This window comes from Dromiciops gliroides, chromosome 1 (assembly GCF_019393635.1).
Source record: "Dromiciops gliroides isolate mDroGli1 chromosome 1, mDroGli1.pri, whole genome shotgun sequence".
NCBI classification, from domain to species: domain Eukaryota; kingdom Metazoa; phylum Chordata; class Mammalia; order Microbiotheria; family Microbiotheriidae; genus Dromiciops; species Dromiciops gliroides.
Genome location: NC_057861.1, coordinates 315738761 through 315761256, shown reverse-complemented (window position 1 = coordinate 315761256; position 22496 = coordinate 315738761). Strand labels below are relative to the sequence as shown.

Below are 22496 nucleotides of genomic sequence, written 5' to 3'. Positions count from 1 at the left end.
ATGTCACTGCAGCAAGCTTATTTCCTACACAAATGACACTGTGGGCTGTTCTCCCCTCTATACTTCTTACTAACAATTTTTCTCCAAGTGAAAATTAAAATGATAAAGGGCATCAATAAAATAAAAAGAAGTCCTAAAAGTACAGCCTCTGACATTTACATGGAAGTTGGGAAGAACAGTCCCATCTGCAGTTGCCTGTGTGATGATACTGGGTTCATAGACTGATCATATGTAAGAATATGATTTCTTATTTTCCTCACCCATTACCTCTTGATTCATAGACCAACTATCAACAGCTGGGGAAAATTTCACTGTTCAGCATCTAAGGTAATTAGCCCAATTCACTATATTCTAGAGATGACTCTGATGACAATTCAAGAATCAAGGGTGGCTGGAGACTAGAAGAAGGTCAATTTTTTAATCATTTTAAAGGGGAATGATGGTAATTCCTGGAGTTATAAATCAATTTAAAGTCAACAATTATAAAGGTACTAAAATAATCCAATTTGCGAACATATCATACAAAAGTATAGTAAGATTTGTTCTTTTGACTGACATGATACTTGTAATCCACAAATGAGTGACACATAAACTGGATCTCACAATCCAGACAATAAGTAAAAAATCATATCCAAATAGTGATGACTAATGCTTCAGTGTCAAGTAGGGGTACACATATTGAGAGGTGTCCCCCCCCATTCATTCTTCTTTCACCTAGAGGATGGAATTGAGCATACTTTCAAGTATGTAAGAAGCACCAAATTGGGACAGGTTATTAACATCTTAGGAGACAGGAATAGAATTCAAGATGACCCTGGCAAATTAAATAAGTTGTCTATCAAAAGGTGAATGAAGCACCCGCCCTGGAGTCAGGAGGACCTGAGTTCAAATCTGGCCTCAGACACTTAACACTTACTAGCTGTGTCACCCTGAGCAAGTCACTTAACCCCAATTGCCTCACTAAAAAAAAACCAAAACAAACAAACAAAAGGTGAATGATATCCTACAGCAATTCATGGAAGGGTGGGTTTTGGGGGGGGGGGTTTAGGATTGGAGATAAATATGATTCAACAGAAAAAGTCTTTGGGGCAGGGAAGATGAGTAGGAAGGATTTAGGGAAACAACCATGATATTGGGATTCATTTATTCACTCAACAAGACATCATTCAGTGGCTCCTATTTGCACAGCACTAAGTGGGGGGTAGGGGTGAAATTTTAAGTTTTATTTATTAAAGCTTAAATAAGCTTATAAATAATATGTATTATTTCTAAATAAGCTAAATAAAGCTTAATAAGTAATGCTAAAAATTTCATTGAGAGTTTTGGAACATCCCATATAAATAAAAGTCAAAAAAGGAATTCCAACAAGTTCAGAGAGTGGGTTGTTCACTATGGCCTGGAACAGTCTAATGATATTATGGGGGAAAATAGGAAATAAGTTGCCTTTTGAAATAATGGCTAGTTAAAAAAAATGGAAATAATGGCTAATTTTGGAAGGGGGAAGAACAATATTAAGAGACAAGGAAGGAGGGAAGGTAATAAGCAGTTATTAAGTGCCTACTATTTGCCAAAACAACTAGAGCATTATCCCAGAGTGCCAAAATTTAGAAGAACACAGCTCCTCTCCAGGCAATCTTCATGTGGTCCCCATGCCTGATGGCCTTCTCCCAGTCTTATGCCATGGTTCCTGGAATCCACATCCTCTCAGCCACTACCACCAACAATGGCTCAACTCTCTCAGGTCATGACACCTCATTGCCCCAGTGGTCTCACATTCTCTATTCATCCTAGCATCAAGGATGACAATCACCTCTGCACTTTTACTCACAACTTTATCTCCTACCTGCAGCCACTCCCATTTCAATGTCCTTCTTTGGGGGGGGGGGGGGGGAAGGTAAGAGTGGAACAGGATGGGTTTTGTACTGGTGGGTACAAAATTGATTTGACAAGTCACCATTTCCCTGACGTGACTATACCCTAACATAAGTGGCTACAAAAATTAAGGTGAATGGTTCACCAAAAAATCCAACCATATTACAATGTAAGTAAAGGCTATGGTGTACTAGAGTTGGGATGCCAAGGCCTTCCAGAACTCTTCAGGAGCTCTTCCCCAGTCCAGGTCCTTCCTGCTCCTTCTTCCAGCAGTGCCCATGTGACATCTCTCCAAAGTCACTTCCTAAAGCCTCCTCCCCTAACCAACCTATGCCTACCCAAGGTGCCAGAATTCATACTTACAGCTTTCCTAAAAGAAAAGAAGACCATGAGAAAAATCTTAAGATTATCAAATGAGGATGATGGGTTAGAAGGGCTATGAAAAGCATCTGGCTCATACAGAAAACTTACATTGAAAAGCAGCTAAGGAGGAGATAAGGTAGGAAAGGAGAGGCCAAATCATAAAGATCCTTGAAAGCCACATTGGAATTTTGACACTTCTCTTGACTCCACTGGCCTCAAGATAGCAATGTAATGAAACCACTGTTTTAGGAAGATTAGCCTCTACTTAAGATTAGTTCTACTTAAGATGGTGTGGTAGAGGAAGAAACTGTGGTAATGATACCTCCCCTGCACTATACAGAGAGAATAAAGAGGAAAGAACAGAGGTGAAAGACATTTTAAAGGAAGAATTAGAAGCAGCAAACATTCAGACAAAACTCAAGGAAAAAACTTTGTGATCAAAAGAGGAGCATTTCCCTGAAAAAAAAAAAAGAAACACTGAAATAGACTACTGAAACTATGGAACTAAGTGCCTGGAGATTTTTAAGAGTGACACTAGTAGAAAGTCTGGTCCTATCAGGCAGCAGAGCACTGAACTGGATGATCTTTTCACCTTTAGGAGTCAGTGAAACCTCTCCCTGCCAAATAAGCAAAGAGAAGCTGGTGGCCATCTTTCTACTTGGCTTCTCAGGACCAAAGTAATCCCCAGCTGTGCTAACTCAGGTCAGGTAAGGAGACGTGAAGAAGTTAAGAATAACTTGGGGCTGATGTCTCTTATCTCATCCATCTTGAAAGTGTATTCCTACTTTAACTGTACAAGTTATCTTATCATTCCTATCTCATCTCTAGTATAGGGGCTATCATATTTCCCAAGTGGTCATCTATCTTGCAATGTCATGTTCCAGACAGGAGACAGGCCACATGTGTCAAACATTCTGTCACGAGGAATCAGTTATATAATTTCAAGAATATATCATATGCAGCAATGCTGTATACATTCAAAATTTGTAAATTCAAGAGTTTTCCTCATTCTTTTCCTATAAAATGTATGGCAAAATGAAATTGTCTTTACTAGCATAGGCAATTCCCATTATCTGTTATTCAAATTAAACAATGATACTTTCATTACAAAACAACAGAGAAAGAAATCATCCACAATATTTATCTTTAGACACAACTGTGGAGAAATGAACATTAAACAACATATGCAATTAGCCTGCTAACCATTATCTCTAAGATAGGAAAAGTGCCCAACTATTTAAGGTACTATATTACATCACTATCTGTGGCAGTTTTCTTTCATTCCAGTGCTTTTCCTTAAAACTTAAGACTACTAAAAAGTGATCCAAAGTTCTTGCCCTTATATTACAGAAGTATAAGTCTATGTAAACAAAGTAAATCAAACAATGAGGACCAACCAGAAGGACCAGGAAATAATTCAATGAAATCTTTTTTTCTTTTTGTTGAACAAGAGAATTTATACTACTTGTCTAACACTCAGTGGATTGCACATTCTAAGATGTCTTTTACCCAACTTAAATACATCTATTTTTAATACAGCTCGTAATTTCTTTTCTGTTCTCTAAGGTTGCCCCAGTCCAACTAGATGAACTCTCTGCATCTCAATCAGCTGCCACATAGTCTCGCCAATTCTCACAATCTCTTGTACTTGTATTACTGTTTTAGTTTCCGTCAATTCCATTTGACACATATATCTTTCCCATACCTCTAGTAACTACCTCATTTTTTTCCTTAATACGATCCATACCAATTATTTTCTCCATCTACATCTTCAGTCAACTTCAATTCCAAAAGGCTGTCCCTTCTTTTCTCTCATGAGCCCCACTCTTCTCAACGATCGAATTCTCTTGCGCTTCACAACCTTCTTTCATCACCCTTCAATCAGCCCTCAATGCTCCACTCCTCACTCTCGTGTTGTCACCAATGCCTTATAAACGCCGGTCACCACCTTCCTACTCACGTCAGTAACAGCAACCACCCTTCTCCCATAACTTTCCTCCTTCAGTCTCCCACTCCCCTATTTGATGCCCCATCCGGGGTATCCTCCAAACCATTCCTATGCACCCACTTATCACTGTGCCTAAACCACTAAATCAGCTCCCTACCCTACTTCCCCCTTACAGCTCTCCCCACCCGTGACCCCTGAAGCCAAATTCCTGTCCTTTCCGTCCATCCAGTCCCATCTCTATCACTCCATCTTCAATCCCCTCCCTCCCTCCCTCCACAATGAGGACCTCCCTCCCTCTACATCTCCCCTACTCAGGGACCCTCCCCCTCCACATCTGCCTCCTCGGGACCCTCCCTCCACATCTGCCTCCTCGAGACCCTGCCCTCTACATCTGTCTTACTCAGGGACCCTGCCCTCCACATCTGCCTCCTCGGGACACCCCCCCCCAACACACACACACACACACACACACACACACACACACACACACACACACACACACACACACACACCTCTGCCTCCTCGGGACCCTGGGTCGGTTTTCCTTCACCCCACCCCCGTCCGCCACAGCTCCGCGGAGGTTCCCCGGGCTCACACACACACACACCCGGGGGTCTGACAAGTCCCCGGGTCCCGGCAGGGGGTCCGCGGGCAGGGACAGCTCCGCCGCCGCCCTCCCTCCTCACCTGACTCGGGTGAATCCCGGCTCCCGCGCCGCGGGCTCCGGAAGGTAGTTGGGGCAGAGAGGCCGCCGCCGCCGCTGCCGCCGCCGGCCCGAAGAAGCGCGCGCCTGCTCAGTCCTCCATCTTTCCACGTCGCCCGGCACCTTCTCACAGCCCGCCCGCTCGCCTGCGTCCGCCCGTCCTGTCTCTCTGTCTCTCTGTCTCTCTCTCTCTCTGTCTCTCTCTCTCTCTCTCTGTGTCTTGGGTTCTCCGAGGGGAAGGGGGCGGGACAAGCGGAGGGAGGTGGCGACGCGGACAAACTGCCGGGGAGGCGCGGGGAGGCGGTCCTAGTGGAGTCACGGCTTGTAGAGTCACGTGGGAGGCGCCGGGCTCCCCTTTCTGTGTCCTGGAGGATGCTGGGAAATGGAGTCCGCTTGGGGAGACTTCCACGTGTGCGCGGCACCTGTCATGGGATCCCAGGATCACAGATGGCGGCTGCGTGCTGGTAAATGTTTATCGTCCGGTTCTGGGCGGGGAAGCGTACCCACCACACACTTTTCAATTTCATCTGCATTACTGACATTTTTTCTATCCCTTTTTTAAGCCTGGACAGTCAACAAAGCAGTCAATTAACCCCTGATTTGTAGCGTTTGCCGACTTCCATAGGATGAATGCACCCTGGAAACTTTACGGTGTGTTGGGGCCGGTCGGAGCTGGCTTCCCTGCACCCCTGGGTGTAAAGCCCCTTAGAAGACGGCTGGCACCAGTTCCTCGATTGACAGTTGAAGAAAACGAAACCCAGAGAGGCTAAGTAATTTTCTTAGCCAAGAGACATCGGTATAGTGGAGACAGTGCTGGATCTGGGGGGACAGGAAGGTTTGGATTTAACACAATGATGAGGAATGCTAGCCACTTTGTGATAGGCAGGTGATGGATATAATGTGCAGATGAATCACACATATTATGGGAATTTGTTGTGCTTTACCGGAGACAGTTTTCTCTTTGGAATAGACAGAAGAAAAATAAATGCTAGATATTTTTTTTTTCGTGAGGCAATTGGGGTTAAGTGACCTGCTCAAGGTCACACAGCTAATAAGTGTTAAGTGTCTGAGGCTGGCTTTGAACTCAGGTCCTCCTGACTCCAGGGCCAGTGCTCTATCCACTGCGCCACCTAGCTGCTAGAAAATTTTTAAAAAATTTAATTCCACTCAGACTACTAATTGTTGTTTGGCATGGGTCACACTTTCCTAGCCTGTTTCCTCATCTATGGAATGAAGGTAGTAGTACTTCATAGGTACTTCATAAAATTATTGTGAGAATCAAATAAGATCATCTATGTAAAGTGCTTGCAAATCTTAAAGTACTATATAAAGTTAAAGCATCATTATTATCATTTTCCAAACTCTCCAAAGAGCAAATCAGAGTTTTGAACTCATGGCTGACTCCAAATTCAGCACTCTTTCCAACTACTTCTTGACTATAATTCCTCCTTGTTTGCTTGCTGCTTTCTTTGGAGGTTCTGCACTGACATCGAATCAGGAAATTTGAGATATAATTGGAAAATCCATCCTACCACCCTATGTAGGAATTATGTGTATGTGATTTCTAAGATGGTCATACATTCTCTACCTGAATACTTTCATTGACCTGGCGAGCAAGTCCATTCCAATGTTGATAAGTGTAATTTGTCTTAGTTCTTGCTTATATTGAATTGGAATCTGCCTCCTCCTTTTAAATTCCATATATTGTTTCTAGTTGTGTCTTCTGGAACCAAACAAAGTCTACTGGATTGGTAGAACATGATTTGGGATCTCAACTCTGCTAGTGAGAATTGTTATTGGGGTTCACTTAGTTTCATCTGTACAATGAGGGGATTGGACTAGATCAAAACGTCTTAAAATGTGGGTCACAACCCCATATGGAATCAAGTCACTGAATGTGGGAGTCACAAAAAATTTGTCAACAGTAAAAGGTTATGTATATCTATTTTATATACCTATATATCCAGGGTCACATAAAAATTTCTCAGGCAAATGGGCTGAGAGTGGAAAAGGTTGAAGAATCCCTGGACTAGATGATCCCTAAAGTCTGTAACAACTCTCTACCCTATGATCCTATTCTTTCCAATGGACTCAAAGACTCATAGCACACTGGAAGGAAGTTTAAAGATCATCTAGTCCAAATGAGGACCAGAGTACCCAAGGTCACACAGGAAGCTCCTGCCAAAGCTGGAACTAAAATAAAGAATTACCTGCTGAGTACAATTTGAAGATAACCTAAGAATCTCATGCATTCCCCAAGCTTTCACTTCCCATATGCTATGGCTGAAATTCCTATTAGCCATTCCTTTGGCTTAAAGCATTTAAAGCCCTAGTCAATATGCAACTGTATTCCCTAAAAGTAACATGTCAATCCATCCATCAGTAAACATTTATTAGGCTCCTACTATGTGACAGGCATTGTGCTAAATGCTGGGGATACAAAGAAAGGCAAAGGATGGTCCCTGCCCTCAAGGAACTCACAATCTAGCAGAGGGGAAGTTAACACATAAAAAAGTGAAAAGCTGGGGTGAGGAGGGAGAGGGAAGGTATTTGACATGGGAGCCTGATAAAATCTTGCTGCCAGATAGGAAATGATGAGGTGGCTCATCTTAAATAGAGGATCTAGGAGAAATTCTTGGATGGGAACTACCCACCCTTTCTAATCAGAGGGAAAGAGAGATGGAATGAGCAGGGAGGGGGTACTGAGGAGGTGTAATACATGAAGCTATGATCAACCATAACAGCTCTAATTACTTAATAAAATAATCTAGTTAGTTATCCAGTAGGGCCCTGAATAATTGGGACAGAAGACCCTGGAGTTGGGATGGGGTAGGATCCCTAAAATGAAGACCTTGAAGTATGGTTATAGCAGTATGCAGAATTAGGAAGCAGACTGCCTTCCTGAGAAGTTGTCTAAAAAGATGTGTCAGGGGCAGCTAGGTGGCACAATGGTTAGAGCACCAGCCCTGGATTCAGGAGGACCTGAGTTCAAATCGGGCCTCAGACATTTGGCACTTACTAGCTGTGTGACCCTGGGCAAGTCACTTAACCCCAATTGTCTCACCAAAAATTAATGAAGAAATAAAGAAAAAGAAAAAGATGTATATCTTCAAAACAAGCTTGGCATACTTCAGGATTTTGCCCCATCCTGAGTTGGTTAAGCATCTCTTATGAATTAGCTTAATGAGACCAAGAGGCAATTGCTTTCTTTAGAAAGATCCTTTCAATAGGATTTAGTACATGCATACACACACACACACACACACATACACACACACACACACACACACACACACCCTACCTACCTTTGTACCAACTATGAGCAAAGCACTGCTGGATGTTAGAGTCTCCCTACATTTACTTTCAACTTCAACAAATATTCAAGGTGTAGGCTGAGTCTCATGATCAAGTCAAGTTCATAACAGGAGGAGTTGAAGATTATTGGCCCACCTTCTCATTAATATGTCAACCCCCTCATCGATTGTTCACCAATCAGGGTTGATCTCCACCTGTCAGGGGCACTCATTATTTTGTGGGGGTTTTTTTTTGATGAAGCAATTGGGGTTAAGTGACTTGCCTAGGGTCACACAGCAAGTAAGTGTTAAGTGTCTGAGGCCAGATTTGAACTCAGGTCCTCCTGAATCCAGAGTGAGTGCTCTATCCACTGTTCCACCTAGCTGCCCTAGGGGCACTCACTTTTCCAAAGGTATTTAAGCATTTGATGATCTCCATGGCCCCCCCCTTTTTTTTGTCTTTAGTTACTGAAACTACAGACCATCAATTTATTGATTATTTGCTAGCCTAATTAATCAATTGATTATCAATTACACATCTCTCCTGGAATTTTCATTCATCATACAACTAAGAGATCATTGACAACTTTAGAGATTCCCTAGTAACTTTCCATTTCAGTGTAACAATAAGGTCAGAAGCCCGATTGTAAGGAGTAAGAAGAGTGAGAGGGAAAAGTGGAGCTACCTATTGTGATGATGATGTTTAGTCATTTTTCAGTCATGTCCGACTCTTTGTAAGCCCATTTTCCTTGGCAGAGATACTGGAGTGGTTTGCCATTTCCTTCTCCAGTTCATTTTAGAGATGAGGAAACTGAGGCAATGAGGGTTGCTGCCCCTGTGGATATCTTTTTCTTTTTTTTTTCAGGGCCATGAGGGTTAAATGACTTGCTCAGGGTCACACAGCCCATAAGTGTCAAGTGTCTGAGGCTGGATTTGAACTCAGGTCCTCCTGAATCCAAGGCCAGTGCTTTATCCACTGCACCACCTAGCTGCCCCTCTGGATATCTTTTTAAAGAAATTTAGCTACAAAGGGTAGGAGAGATATAAGATGGAATTTAGTGTGGAGAAAAAGATCCAATGAGGGTTTTTTAGGGTCAGGGAGACATGAGCATGTTTGGAGGCAGTAGGGAATGAGCCAGCAGACAGAGATTTAAAATAAGTAATAGAGGGGCAGCTAGGTGACACAGTGGATAAAGCACCAGCCTTGGATTCAGGAGGACTTGAGTTCAAATCCAGCCTCAGACACCTGACACTTACCGACTGTGTGACCCTGGGCAAGTCACTTAACCCTCATTGCCCCACAAAAAAAAAAGAAAGAAAGGAAACTTGTTGCCTATAGAACAGGTAATCCAGAAGGCACAGTGGACAGGCTAGGTGATGTTTAGTGGAAACTCTAGTTTGGGAAGGTTAAGAGGGAGGGGAATAAGTAATTGGGTTATGGGGGCTGGGGAATGGGGTTTAGAAGATGATCTACAGGGGTTCAGAATCACTGGGCTAAAGGGTATGTCTAAGAGTGAGGATGTTCATCAGTGAATAAAAGACACCACTCTTCAGTGGATAAAGCACCAGCCCTGGATTCAGGAGGACCTGAATTCAAATTCGGCCTCAGACACCTGACACTTACTGACTTCGTGACCCTGGGCAAGTCACTTAACCCTCATTACCCTGCAAGAAAGGAAGGAAGGAAGGAAAAGAAAGAAGAAAGAAAGAAAGAAAAATTAAAAAAGACACCACTCTTCCCAACAGAGATTGGAGATCAGGCTGGAGGCTAGTGCAGCATGAGATATGGTCAGATGATTGGATGAAAGGCCCTGCTTCACTACTCCTCATCCCCCCAAAGGGTGAAGATTAGCTAGGTAAAAGGCACAGCAGAATATGGAGGGCGAACCTGTACAGCAGGAGAAAGAAGTCCCATTTCCCACCCACTTTCCTCTTCCTCTTCCCTCAGACAGGCACAGCAAGAGATGGAAGGCCTGAAGTCAAAGGGAAGGTTGTTCCTGATTATACCAGAAGATCTCCACACCCCAGATGGGAGATCTGGCTGGCAGCAGGAGGTACCAGAAATTGCCTTGTGCTAGCATAGATGGAAGTCATAGCTATGAGACAGGAGAAAGCCCTTTGGAGAAGATGGAAGACATTTAGTGTAGCCCCTTGCTGAGTCCAGCAGGAGATGAAGGCAGAAGGCATGCAGTCACTCTTAGTCACTCTTCTCACCTGAGGAAACCAGCCAGGAGGCAGTAGCAAGAAGTGGTCAATTCTCTATTGCCTTGTCCATTCCAGGTGAGGGAGCAACGTGTCATTAGCTGCCCAACTCATTCAAGTTCTATCTCCTCCATTCCCAGGAGGAAAGGGAGTTAAATGAGAAGCTGATTCTGCTCCTGCAAAGCCAGTGGTTTCTTCCTGTACAAAGTATTGTCTACTCCATGTTCCATTCCCCCTCCCCCAACTGTTCACTGTCCTTTCAAACTTTTTGTTTTATTCCCCTTTATATAAAAGACTCTAAATCCTTGTTTGGTGTGATTAATGCTGTTATGGGTAAATATGAGGAGATCTCTATAAAAGGAGAGCAGAAACAACCCCACTGTAGCATAGCTAAAGCACAAAGGGAGGAAGAGATTTCATTTGAAAACCCCAAATATGGGGGAATCACACACCTAGGCAAGAACAAGTTTCCATAAATGGGATAGCCTATAAATAGATAACATATACACATACACATATGTATGTATGCACGTATGTGTGTACGTGCATGCATGTGTGCATACATGCATGTCTTTGATTCCTGACCGAACTCTAAGCTGCATTCATGACTGTTGGAATAAATTGTTCTCATCCACTCATTCTGTAGGGGAAAGTCTTCACATGCTTGGGGTAGTAGGTTTTAGGCTCTGCTACTTATTGTCTGTGGGGTCACAGCAGCAGGATTCAGTTTGGAGTCAGATGATACAGGCTGCAGTCCTGACTCAGAGTCCGATCTCTGCCATTTAATACCTGTGTGACCTTGAGAAGTCATCTAACTTCTCTGGGTCTCAGGTTTCCTTATCTTTAATACAAGCGGTCCCTTCCAGCTCTATGTCTATGACTATTATGATAAGTTGCTTCAGCTCTAGAGAAGGGCCCTCCATTTTCTCATTGGCAAAATGAGGGGATTGGACAATCTGACTTGTAAAGTTCCTTCAAACTCTAAAGCTTTTTTTATCCCACAGCTCTCCAGTACAGACTACTGAGGGTTTATTGTGCCTAATCTTTAGTTCAAGCAGCTAAGACTGCTGAACTTCACTCTTCTCTTTACCTTGGGCTATTGACCCAATAATAGCTCAAATGAGAGATAGTCAGATTGCAAAATTAGATTTTGGCTCTCCTTTGAATCCATCCATTTGGCTCACCCTGAACCCTTCCTTAAGCAGAGGAGCCTGGCATCAAGCCTCAAAGAGAGGAGATTTCCAGCGACAAATGGTGAGAATTAACCCACTGGAGACTATCCTGATGGGAATTTGTATCCGCATCTATATATAACATGACTGTGTTTCATAAAACTGAAATTTCCTCTAGTATGCAAGAATCAGCAGAGCTGCCACCTATACTTCCCATGTACTGGGTTGTGTCCACTTATACTTCATATCCCTTGGAAGGAGGGTTTCAAGCATCCAACAACTAGCCAATAAATTGCAACCTATCTGCCAGACATGTGAGAGATAAAAAGCACAGCAAGTTACAGAATGGGGCTATTCGAGTACTTGTCATTTTAATAGAGTCTGCGTAGTAATAATTCACATTTATACAACACTTTTAAAAATGTTAATGGGAAGACCAGCCAGTGGAAGCCCCATGCCCATAATATGCAAGCTCTTCATGCTTCATGAAAGAAACAGAGAAGCCGGCTTCCAGAAAGATATAATGATATGTAATAGAAGGTCCAAGTTCCCCAATCCAAAACAAAAGTAGAAATTCTGACTGGTTTTTATCCACTCACCTTGTGCTAAAGAGGGGCCTTTTTTTTTAGGGCAGCGAGGGTTAAGTGACTTGCCCAGGGTCACACAGCTAGTAAGTGTCAAGTGTCTGAGGCTGGATTTGAACTCAGGTCCTCCTGAATCCAGGTCTGGTGCTTTATCCACCATGCCACCTAGCTGCCCCCAAGAGGGGCCTTTTTGATTGGTTGCTGAACCAGAACTGAGGAGCAAACAAAAGCCTCTCCCAAGGGCAGTTTACACATTCTTTCCTGCATTATAATTCCAAGAGTAGAGCCTAAACTCTGCTAAGAACTCATTACCTTCCTAGGCAGCCCATGCCACTTTTGCAGAACTCTAATTGTTAGGAGGTTTGTCCTTATAACCAGCTGAAAGCTGCTTTCAGAGAAGTGACTTCTTGGTAAATCATGCCTCCAATCTATCAACAAAACCGTAGTAGAAGCAAGTGTGGAATAAGGTGTATATTTAAAGTCGTGGACAATGTGTTGATTTGTTTTGCTCGACTATACTTATGTGTTAGTTAGACCATGTAGTAGATAGAATGCTAGGCCTGAAGTCAGAAAGGTTCATCTTCCTGATTTCAAATCTGACCTCAAACACTTACTAGCTGTGTGAACCTGGGCAAGTCACTTAAACCCTTTTTGCTTTAACTCTTTTGATACTAATAGGGCTCAAAATCTAAGAGGGCTCTAAGAAGGGAAGAATGAAAAGGTCCAATGCACAAACATGAGCAACATGTGAAACAGATAATTTGTTCCAAGATATAAAAAGAAATACTAGGCACAAAAGAATCATAATGTGCATCCTAGAATGATTAGAATAGAATTTGGTTACTTATAACTACTATTACAATTGTTAATATGAATGTATGGATCACCTGGATTTGATGGAAGTGCCTTATAATCCAAAAGTATTTTTTATGAAACCCAGGGTTAATAGGAACAAAATGTCTTTCAGCTAAACTCCAAACTGAACCCAGGTAGCTAGCAAAGAAAAGTCCCTACCTGGTGACTTCTTTCCTCAGGATAGTAAATCCCTATCTTGGGGGACATCTGGGCATCCTCATCCTTGCCAAACTCCTTTTTCGAATCCTGTAATCTTATCCTGGTGTTTCTATGTTTCCTCTATACTTCTTATAACTAAAATGGTTAAAACTGCTTTGCATTACATCCATTCTTGTTATAGTATTCGCTTTTAGGTTGATTTGTATCATGCTAATAAAACTGGTAACACCCTGAAACCAGAGAACAAAAAAACCCTTATATACCCTCAGAAAGAGGGAGTACCCAAACTCCCTTCTTAGGAGGGGGGTCTCCACATGATAATGTTCCTTTCTTCTTGGGACAAATAAACAGGTATCATGTTTTTTCGGGTCTGTCTCTGATCTGGTTTTTGGACATGTTCTCTTTTTTTTTTTGGTAGGAGGACAGGTATGGAAGCAAATTGTAGGAGATATTATAAGATTGATTTCTCTGATCTGTTTATTAATTTTATGTAGGAGACAGGCAAAATAAAAACTACATTTAATTTTCAACACAATCTACTGGAAGGCTATTTAGATATGCCTCATCAAAGTATAGTTTGACAATTCTGCTAGTCATTTTACCTCTGTGAAGAATGCCTTTTTAAACCTGTAAAACACCTTATAAATGTAAGGTATTATAATGTTACCCATAAAATATTAAAAACCAATCCAACAAAAAACTTTCATCAAGGAGTTATTATGTAGGTATACAGGGTGTTCGGGGAAGACTAGCACCTTGGGTGTGAGAACTTACTAAGTGCTTTTCTGAGCTGCTCATTCACCTTTGGTGTTCCACCTGTCACCCAATTCTCAATGTGGTTTCAAGAAGCTATATCATGCATAGCAGCCACACCCTGGTAAAACTGTCTTGGCTGAGGGCTAAACCAGGTTGTGGGTAATTGACAGGCCTCAAACCCAGTACTGAATTAGGGGGCAGTCCACCCCAAGCATGTAAAGACTTTCCCCTTAGAATGGACAGATGATGCCTAAAAAAAAAAATGTAATTGGGAAATTTTGGGGGGGCAGCTAGACAGCGCAGTGGTTAAAGCACCAGCCCTGGATTCAGGAGTACCTGAGTTCAAATCTGACCTCAGACACTTGATACTTACTAGCTGTGTGACCCTGGGCAAGTCACTTAACCCCAATTGCCTAAAAAAAAAAAATGTAATTAGAATGGACAGATGAGAACAATTTGTTCCAATGGCCATGAAGGCTGCTGAAGCAGAGCTTGGTCAGGCATTCCAGGCAATTATCAGTTGTCTCGACTTTTGTCCTGCCACTAGGTGACTCTAGAAGAGAGAGTGCGGCTAATGGTCTCACTTAAATCCATTTCATGAGGAAATCAAGACATTGCCTTGTAATGTCATTAGTCCTCTTCAGAAATGAAGGATAGGGGCAGCTAGGTGGAGCAATGGATAAAGCACCAACCCTGGATTCAGGAGGATCCAAGTTCAAATCCAGCCTCAGACACTTGATACTTACTAGCTGTGTGACCCTGGGTAAGTCGCTTAACCCCCATTGCCCCGCAGAAAGAAAAAAAGAGAAATTAAGGAAGAGACGAGGCAGGGAGACCAGACAGTAGGATCCTGCCCTCCTCCTCTGATTTGTCCCTCCTGCTCTGTTGTTCTTGTTTGTCTTTTGTTTTTGAAGAGAACCAATGACATCATTGGGTGATGTCTTGACTCATGTGTGAATTAGATTTAAGTGAGGCAGAGTAGCCCAAAATTGCCCATCTCTCTCTTCCAGAGCCATTGAAATCCAGTAGCAAAGCAAAAGTAAAGACAACTGGTGATGGCCTGGGTGAGGTGACCTTGGCATCTTGGAATTCTGACCAAACTCTAAATTTCCACAGTGCCTGCTTCAGCCACTTTCATGGCCATTGGAACAAGTTGTTCTCATTTGCCCATTCCTCCAGAGAAAGTCTTCACATGCAGAGTGTAGACATCCCCCTAATTTGCTGGCAGGTGTGAGGCCTGTTGGTTACCTTCAACCTGGTGTAGCCCATCTACCCAGATGGTTTGCTGGGGTGTGGCTGCTGCTCTTGTTACAGCTTCTTGGAGCCAAGGTGAGAGTTGAATGAAGGTAGACATCAAACCCAGCCAATATGTAGGAGAGAGAGAATATAAAGAGATGAATATATGAGCCTAAAAGGGAACTGTTGGGGAGATAGAAATAGCTAGATGATGCCCTTAAGGTACAATTTCAGCTCTAAAACCATAATCTGTGACCATAATCTCTAAGAAGCTATCATGAAGAGCCAGTACTACTTAGGCAAGGTGTGAAGATTACAAACATTTTTTATTTAGTATTTTTCCCCAATTACATATAAAAATAATTTTTAACTATTTAAAAAAATTTAGTTCTAGATTCTCTCCCCATCCTCAATGAGAAGGCAAGCAATTTGATATGTTATACATATGGAAGTCATGCAAAATATATTTCCATCTTAGTCATGTGAAAAAAAAACACAGACAAAAAAGAAACCAAGAAAAATAAAGAAAAGTATGCTTTCATCTGCATTCAGACTCCATCAGTTCTTTCTTTGGAAATGAACAGTACATTTCATCATAAGTCTTTCAGAATTGTCTTGGATCATTCCATTGCTGAGAATAACCAAGTCATTCACAATTGATCATCATATTGCCATTATTATATACATATATTATATTATATCTCCTGGTTCTGCTCATTTCATTTTTTTTTTTAGTGAGGCAATTGGAGTTAAGTGACTTGCCCAGGGTCACACAGCTAGTAAGTGTTAAATGTCTGAGGCTGGATTTGAACTCAGGTACTCCTGACTCCAGGGCTGGTGCTCTATCCACCGCACCACCTAGCTGCCCCTGCTCATTTCATTTTGCATCAGTTCATGTAAGTCTTTCCAGGTGGAAATTACAAACATTTTTCTCCTTCCCAGAAACTTTGAGTCTTTATTATTATAGTGATATCCTAACATTACAAAATGAATTCTGGCATTAAAAATAATGTTCATTTTCAAAGCATAAGGCAGCTTATCACACACATACAGTATATAATAAAGACAGGAATACAATTCTGCTGGAGGAAAACAATAACCTCCTGGGCCTAATTTTGTTCCTGTGTCTTTTCTTCCTCCCATTTATTTGTAAGACAGTCTTGGGAGGGGCAGCTAGGTAGAGCAGTGGATCGAGCATTGGCCCTGGAGTCAGGAGGACCTGAGTTCAAATTTGACCTCAAACACTTGATACTTACTAGCTGTGTGACCCCGGGCAAGTCACTTAAGCCTCATTACCCCACCCCACCCCCCAAAAAAGGAGAGTCTTGAAGTTGAGAAACTGAGAGCCCCTGAAAACCAGAGCATCCTTGACAATTTGCTGGAAGGACAGCATCTAAAGTGATGCTGATTTGTACAGTTATTGTTTTGTTGTTTTCTGGACTGAAACCCTTTCTACTAATAAAGATCAATAATTGTCCCATATGGAACTGGGAGGGTTAAATGATTTACCTGGGATTACACAGCCAGTATATATCTGTTATGGGAGCTCGCCTTTGGATCATGCTCAGATTGCCTAACGTAGAAGCATCCTAAGGGACTTATACTGAGCATGCCTGAATCTCCTAAGATGAAGGCACTCTTTGTCTCCTGTCATGTGGGTGGGTGTAACCTCTCTTATTTGACTGCCTAACAGAACAAGCCGCATCTTTAAAACTGGAGAAATTGAGACCGTAGCCCTCTTCTCATGTCTCTTTCTGGCTCACTCCCACCTACAATGTGGGTACTATAAAGTGTATTCCTTCCTCTGCTCCCTCTCCTTTACCCCTGCTCAGAGAAATGGGTCTGGGGGGTATTTGTTTCTATTTTGTTTCATTTATTCTTCAAAGTTTCAAGTGCCAGAGGTGGCCTCTACCAGACTAGGAGTTCAAACCATGTTGACTTTGGAGCCAGGACTTCAGGAAGGATGGTGTAGCCAGCCAGCCTGACGTGGAAGCACTGAGACTTCAGGGGAACTAGCATTCAGTCTTGGGGGAGGGAAGAGGGGGGGGCTGTTGGACTGGACTATGTTCTATAGAAACTAAGTTAAGTTATGAACCTGATCCCCTTCTCATTCCCAGAGTATGAGGTAATAGAAAGGAGAGCAGCTTCCCTCCCCTCTCCTATGTGTTAGAGGAGTAAATTTGTATATTTATGATTATAACTTTGAAGTAAATATTCTTTTTCAAAATTAATCCACCTTTTTAGTGCCTAAATGGAACTAAAATACAGGAAACTCACCCCCTATAATTGAGGGAATGCCATCTCCCAGGGCAAGAGTCATTGGTAGAGAATCTAGATGCCCCCTCACCCCATTAAAGTCACTGGAAAACCCTGGAGGGAGAAAAAAATATAGTCTACCTGGTCTTCCAGGCTTGTGGTAGTTTACAAATGTTCCACAGCAAAACCAAAACTTAAACTGAGGTCAACTTGACTCTCAAGCTAGAAACTTAGCAAAGAAAAATTAAACAGGAAGCCACAAGGAATTTCTAACCTTGTCAGCTTAGAAGCTGAAACTCAGCTCCCCCAGTTATTGAGTCACTCAGCTGTTAAATGGGGACCTTGGATTTCATCTGTTCCCAGCTATGCCATCTTGGAGAAGGATTTATTCAAACCAGTAGCCAGTGTAAGCAAAGTTCAGTGCCTCCATTTCCCTTTCATTGCTTCTCTTAACCTTCAACAGCTCCTCTGCTTCTGCATCACAACTCTTCCACTCTACCCCCTCCCAGCTCCAAAGGTCCCAGTGCTCCTCAAAGCAAGGGAAGAGGTGGCTATAGATCAAGGGGCCTTATACTACTACAAAAAGTGCTGCCACAGGGGCAGCTAGATGGTGCAGTGGATAAAGCATCCGCCCTGGATTCAGGAGGACCTGAGTTCAAATCCAGCTTCAGACACTTAACGCTTACTAGCTGTGTGATCCTGGGCGAGTCACTTAACCCTCATTGCCCCACCAAAAAACAAACAAACAAACAAAAAGTGCTGCTATGAATATTTTTAAATATATAAGGCCTTTTCCCTCCCTCTCTTTGACTTCTTTGGTCATCAATGGGATCTAGAGGATCAAAAATTATGAACCGTTTTAGTGATTTTTCTCACATAATTTTCTCACATAATGCTTTCCAAGTGGCTGAATCAATCCATAGATCCACTAGCAGTATACTAAAGTATTTTCTTCCTACAACCCAGCCAACCTTCACAATGTCTGTATTTTGTCATCTTGGCCAATTTGTTGCAACTTTCTCATTTTACAGATAAGCTAATATACTTCAAGAATGAGAATCCCTACCTCTTTCCTGATCCTTTGAACCTTGATCATCTCTACTATTTCTCATCTTCAACATCTCTTCATCTCCTATCTGGTGCCCCTCTACCCACAAACATTGGCAGGTCTCACCTACCAATCAATTAAGAAGCATTTATTAAGCTCCTCCAGTGACTGGGACACAAAGATAATAGTAAAACAATCTCTACCCTCAAAGAACCTACTTTTGATGGGAGAGACAAAATGTACATATATAAATGTAACATTTTATAGGCTCTGAATTCACTCTTGCAACTTCCAGTCCAACTGGCTGATCTGATCCCCAAAGCAAGACTACTTCTTCCTTTCTGGTGTCTATGGGTATCCCTGAGTACAAGGCATGTCTTATCCTCCTATCAGTCGTGAGCCCATACCTTGTGTTTTTCCCCAATATCAATTAACCAGTTACTATCTCCTCAATCTCATCTAACCAATAACTTAGGACCCCAAGATAAGTTTGACCAATTGATGTCTCCTTGAAATCATTGATTGCCATTTAGCATCGATTAACTTTTGCAAAAGGATATTTATTGAAAGATTATAGCAAGAACAAAAATATGAAAACACCCCCCTGAATCGGTACGCAACCTCTCTTCTATACATCAGTTCTTAGGGAAAGTTGGCTCAAATTTATAGTGGTCATTCCTACTACAAAGCTCCTCTCTGGGTTCAGCATAGCCTGTGGAAGACTCATTCACTTGCTTTTGAAGGATGGTATCTTGGCAGGTCATTCCATTGATGGACCAGGTCAAAAAGGTCACTCCTGAGGGCTGGCTCCTCACCTCCCTTCTCAATTTCTTCACCAGCTACTCTTCAGTCTCTTGCGACCTGGTACTAATTATTGTGTACTGTAACTATCTGGATCAGTATCCTAATCTTTTACTCAGTTGTAATCTCCATGAGGTCTCCATAAATTGTTCATAAATTCAGGATTAATCCCCTTCTTCTAAAAAACAAGAAAAAGGGGCAGCTAGGTGGCACAGTGGATAGAGCACTGGCCCTGGAGTCAGGAGGACCTGAGCTCAAATCTGGTCTCAGACACTTAACACTTACTAGCTGTGTGACCCTGGGCAAGTCACTTAACCCCAATTGCCTCACTAAAAAAACAAAAAACAAAAAACAAAAACAAGAAAAAAAAAACAAACACTATGGCAAAGGACTGGAGGCCACATATTGTTCTTGGATGGAGAAAATGCCTGAAGTTTCTCCCCTTACAGCAGCGTCTCTTGCTGGATTGCTGTCAGAAAAGAGTCAAACCAAGAAAAGAAGTTCAACTAAATGAGAAGTGAAGGCTGACTGAGGCCTTTTGAAATCTCCTCCAAGTCCTAGTATTGCATCTGATGCCAATCAGAGGCTACTATTCATTAGAGAATATCTATGCATGCTCCAAAGTCTCCCCAAGGCCTCCCCTACCAATCAGTTGACAAACTTTTATTAAGCTCCTCCTATGACAAGCATTTATTAAGCTCCTGTGACTCTCAGAAGCAGGCTCCCCAGCTTCTTCTATAAGGGAAATTGTATCAGCAGTATCCTATATCCTGTACTTTTAGGGATTGAACTTGTTGGAAGTCTCCCATTTAATTTGTATAGTCCTTTGAGGTTTAGAAACCATTTTCTTCCAAACAGTCAGTACGTGTTAAAAGCAGGGCTTAGGGCAGCTAGGTGGCACAGTAGATAAAGCACCGGCCCTGGATTCAGGAGGACCCGAGTTCAAATCCAGCCTCAGACACTTGACACTTACTAGCTGTGTGACCCAGGGCAAGTCACTTAACCCTCATTGCCCTGCAAAAAAAAAAAAAAATTAATTAAAAAATCAGGGCTTAAAGCCTTGTCTACTTGACTTAGACCCATTCTTTTTCTACTACATCTATTACATCAGCCTACCGCTCACGTTTAATATATTATATAGATGGTTAGAAAGCACCTTTCATATATAATGTTACTTGATCCCCAAAATAACCACATGTGGAAGTAAACTAAGGCATATTCCCCTCATTCCCAGCCCCTTTTCCTCTTTAAAACATATTTTTAAAATATTTTTATTAAGGTGTCTTTGTCTAAAATTTTGGTCCCAAATATTATCTGTACTTAGCCAAATTACAAGGAAAATAATGTGCTAGTCTAAAGCCCTGACTACAACTCTAATCAAAGACCTGACCAGTTCTTTTAATAGAACACTCAAGTTCAGAAAGAAATTTGCTAGGTGGCACAGTGGATAAAGCTCTGGCCCTGGATTCAGGAGCACCTGAGTTCAAATCCAGCCTTAGACACTTGACATTTACTAGCTGTGTGACTCTGGGCAAGTCACTTAACCCTCATTGCCTTGCCAAAAAAAAAAAAAACCAAAAAACAACAAGAAATTTGCTGGGGCAGCAAAGGTGGCACTGGCCCTGGATTCAGGAGGACCTGAGTTCAAATCCAACCTCAGACACTTGACACTTACTAGCTGTGTGACTCTGGGCAAGTCACTTAACCCTTATTGCCCCAGAAAAAAAAAATCTGTCTAAAAACTGAGGAAAGGTTGGTCTTGTTTGTGGAAGCCAGACTAGAAATAGAAATCTCAACCTAGAGTGAAAGGGAACCCCTAAGAGAACAGGGTCCTTTTTTAACCAAAAGAAGTTGTATTTTGTTTTGTCCTAGACTAACTTGAGGGAGGTGACCCTCTTGTTAGAGTCTGCACCTGGTTTTCCCAGACTTCGTTTTCAAGGGTACACCTCCCAACAGCAATATAGTTCTATTTGGTAAGTCAACCTCTAAAATGGAACTTTGTACCCTTGTTTTGATCATTCTATGGAATTTGGCTTCATGAGGGAGCCAAAATGGCAGAGGAAAGACATTAAAGGTACAGTGCTCCTGATACATTCTATGGAATTTGCCTTTTATTTCCTGAACACTATAAATTATAAAGAGAAATGGGTTGGGTCACTTAGAATTCCAACAAGGAAAAGGAAACTCTACCTTGCTTCTCTCTAAGAGCAAACCTACCTAGAATTTAATTAATAAATTTGTCTCTGACAAGCTTGAGCCGATATGGCAGAAAACTGAGTTTTTCCTCAATTTGTCTGAGGTAGGCATTACAGATAGTAATTTTTGCATTTTGCCAACAAGGGAAGGGAATAAACATTTATATAGTGCCCACTATGTGCCAGACCTAGCACAATAGTAGACATTTTACAGTTAAGAAAACTGAGACAAAGATTAAGTAACTTTATTTTGATGTAGTGGGGAAAGTACACACCTAATCAATTGATTTCCCACCCATCCCCAGCCCAGTGGATAAAATCACAGAAAATGAAAGATGGTTGCTGAGACAAAGATTCATATAGCAATTATGTCACCTTTGACATGAATGTGATAGGAACAATGCTATCAAGCAATTATGCTAAGTCTGAACCTATTCTCCCCAGAGAATGAGGTGGTATAGGGGTGAGTATGCCACTGAGTGTGTTTAACAGTGGAGGAAACATACCTAGGATGGGAGGTTGAACTATAGCATTAGAGAAAAGAAACCACAACTCCTCAGGGGGTACTCTCCAAAACCTGGAGGGGGAAATGTAGTGCCCTGACTCTGGGATAGTGTATGAAGAACAGTAGTAACGTATGTCATGTGCATTTCATTTAGACACCTAGCTACTGAAGCAAGCTGTCAAGTGATGTTTTATAATGTGTTGTGTCTATTGCATGTATAATTGGTATATATTTGCTATGAATGACACCCTGAGATGATTACCTATGTGACAAGTAAAACTAAATGTGTGTGTCTACCTTACCTGTCCCCATTGTGGGGAAAGCTAGCTAGGATTTACTTATAAATGAGAAGCTTTAGTAACAGTTTAGGCATTGAGCATTTATTAAAGTATATTAGAGGTTAGCAAAGAGAGAACATGTGTCTCTGAAAGAGTAGGAAAACCTATCGACCCTAGAGGAGAGATCAGAGTTCAACCTGACCTGGTTCTTCTGCCACCACCACAAGGTTCCAGGCACCAAATGAAAAAGAGAACAGTACTTCCTGCACT

At 42.0% G+C, this 22496-nt stretch overlaps 1 protein-coding gene across 1 annotated transcript in view; it reads right to left on the bottom strand.

The window, feature by feature from the left end:
- DYM (dymeclin) overlaps positions 1-5184 on the bottom strand; it is a 613994-nt gene extending 608810 nt beyond the window's left edge. Inside the window, 1 exon segment of the mRNA XM_043964852.1 lies at positions 4870-5184. The gene's annotated coding sequence lies outside the window, so the exon portion shown is untranslated.
- Between the last annotated feature and the right edge of the window lie 17312 nt (positions 5185-22496).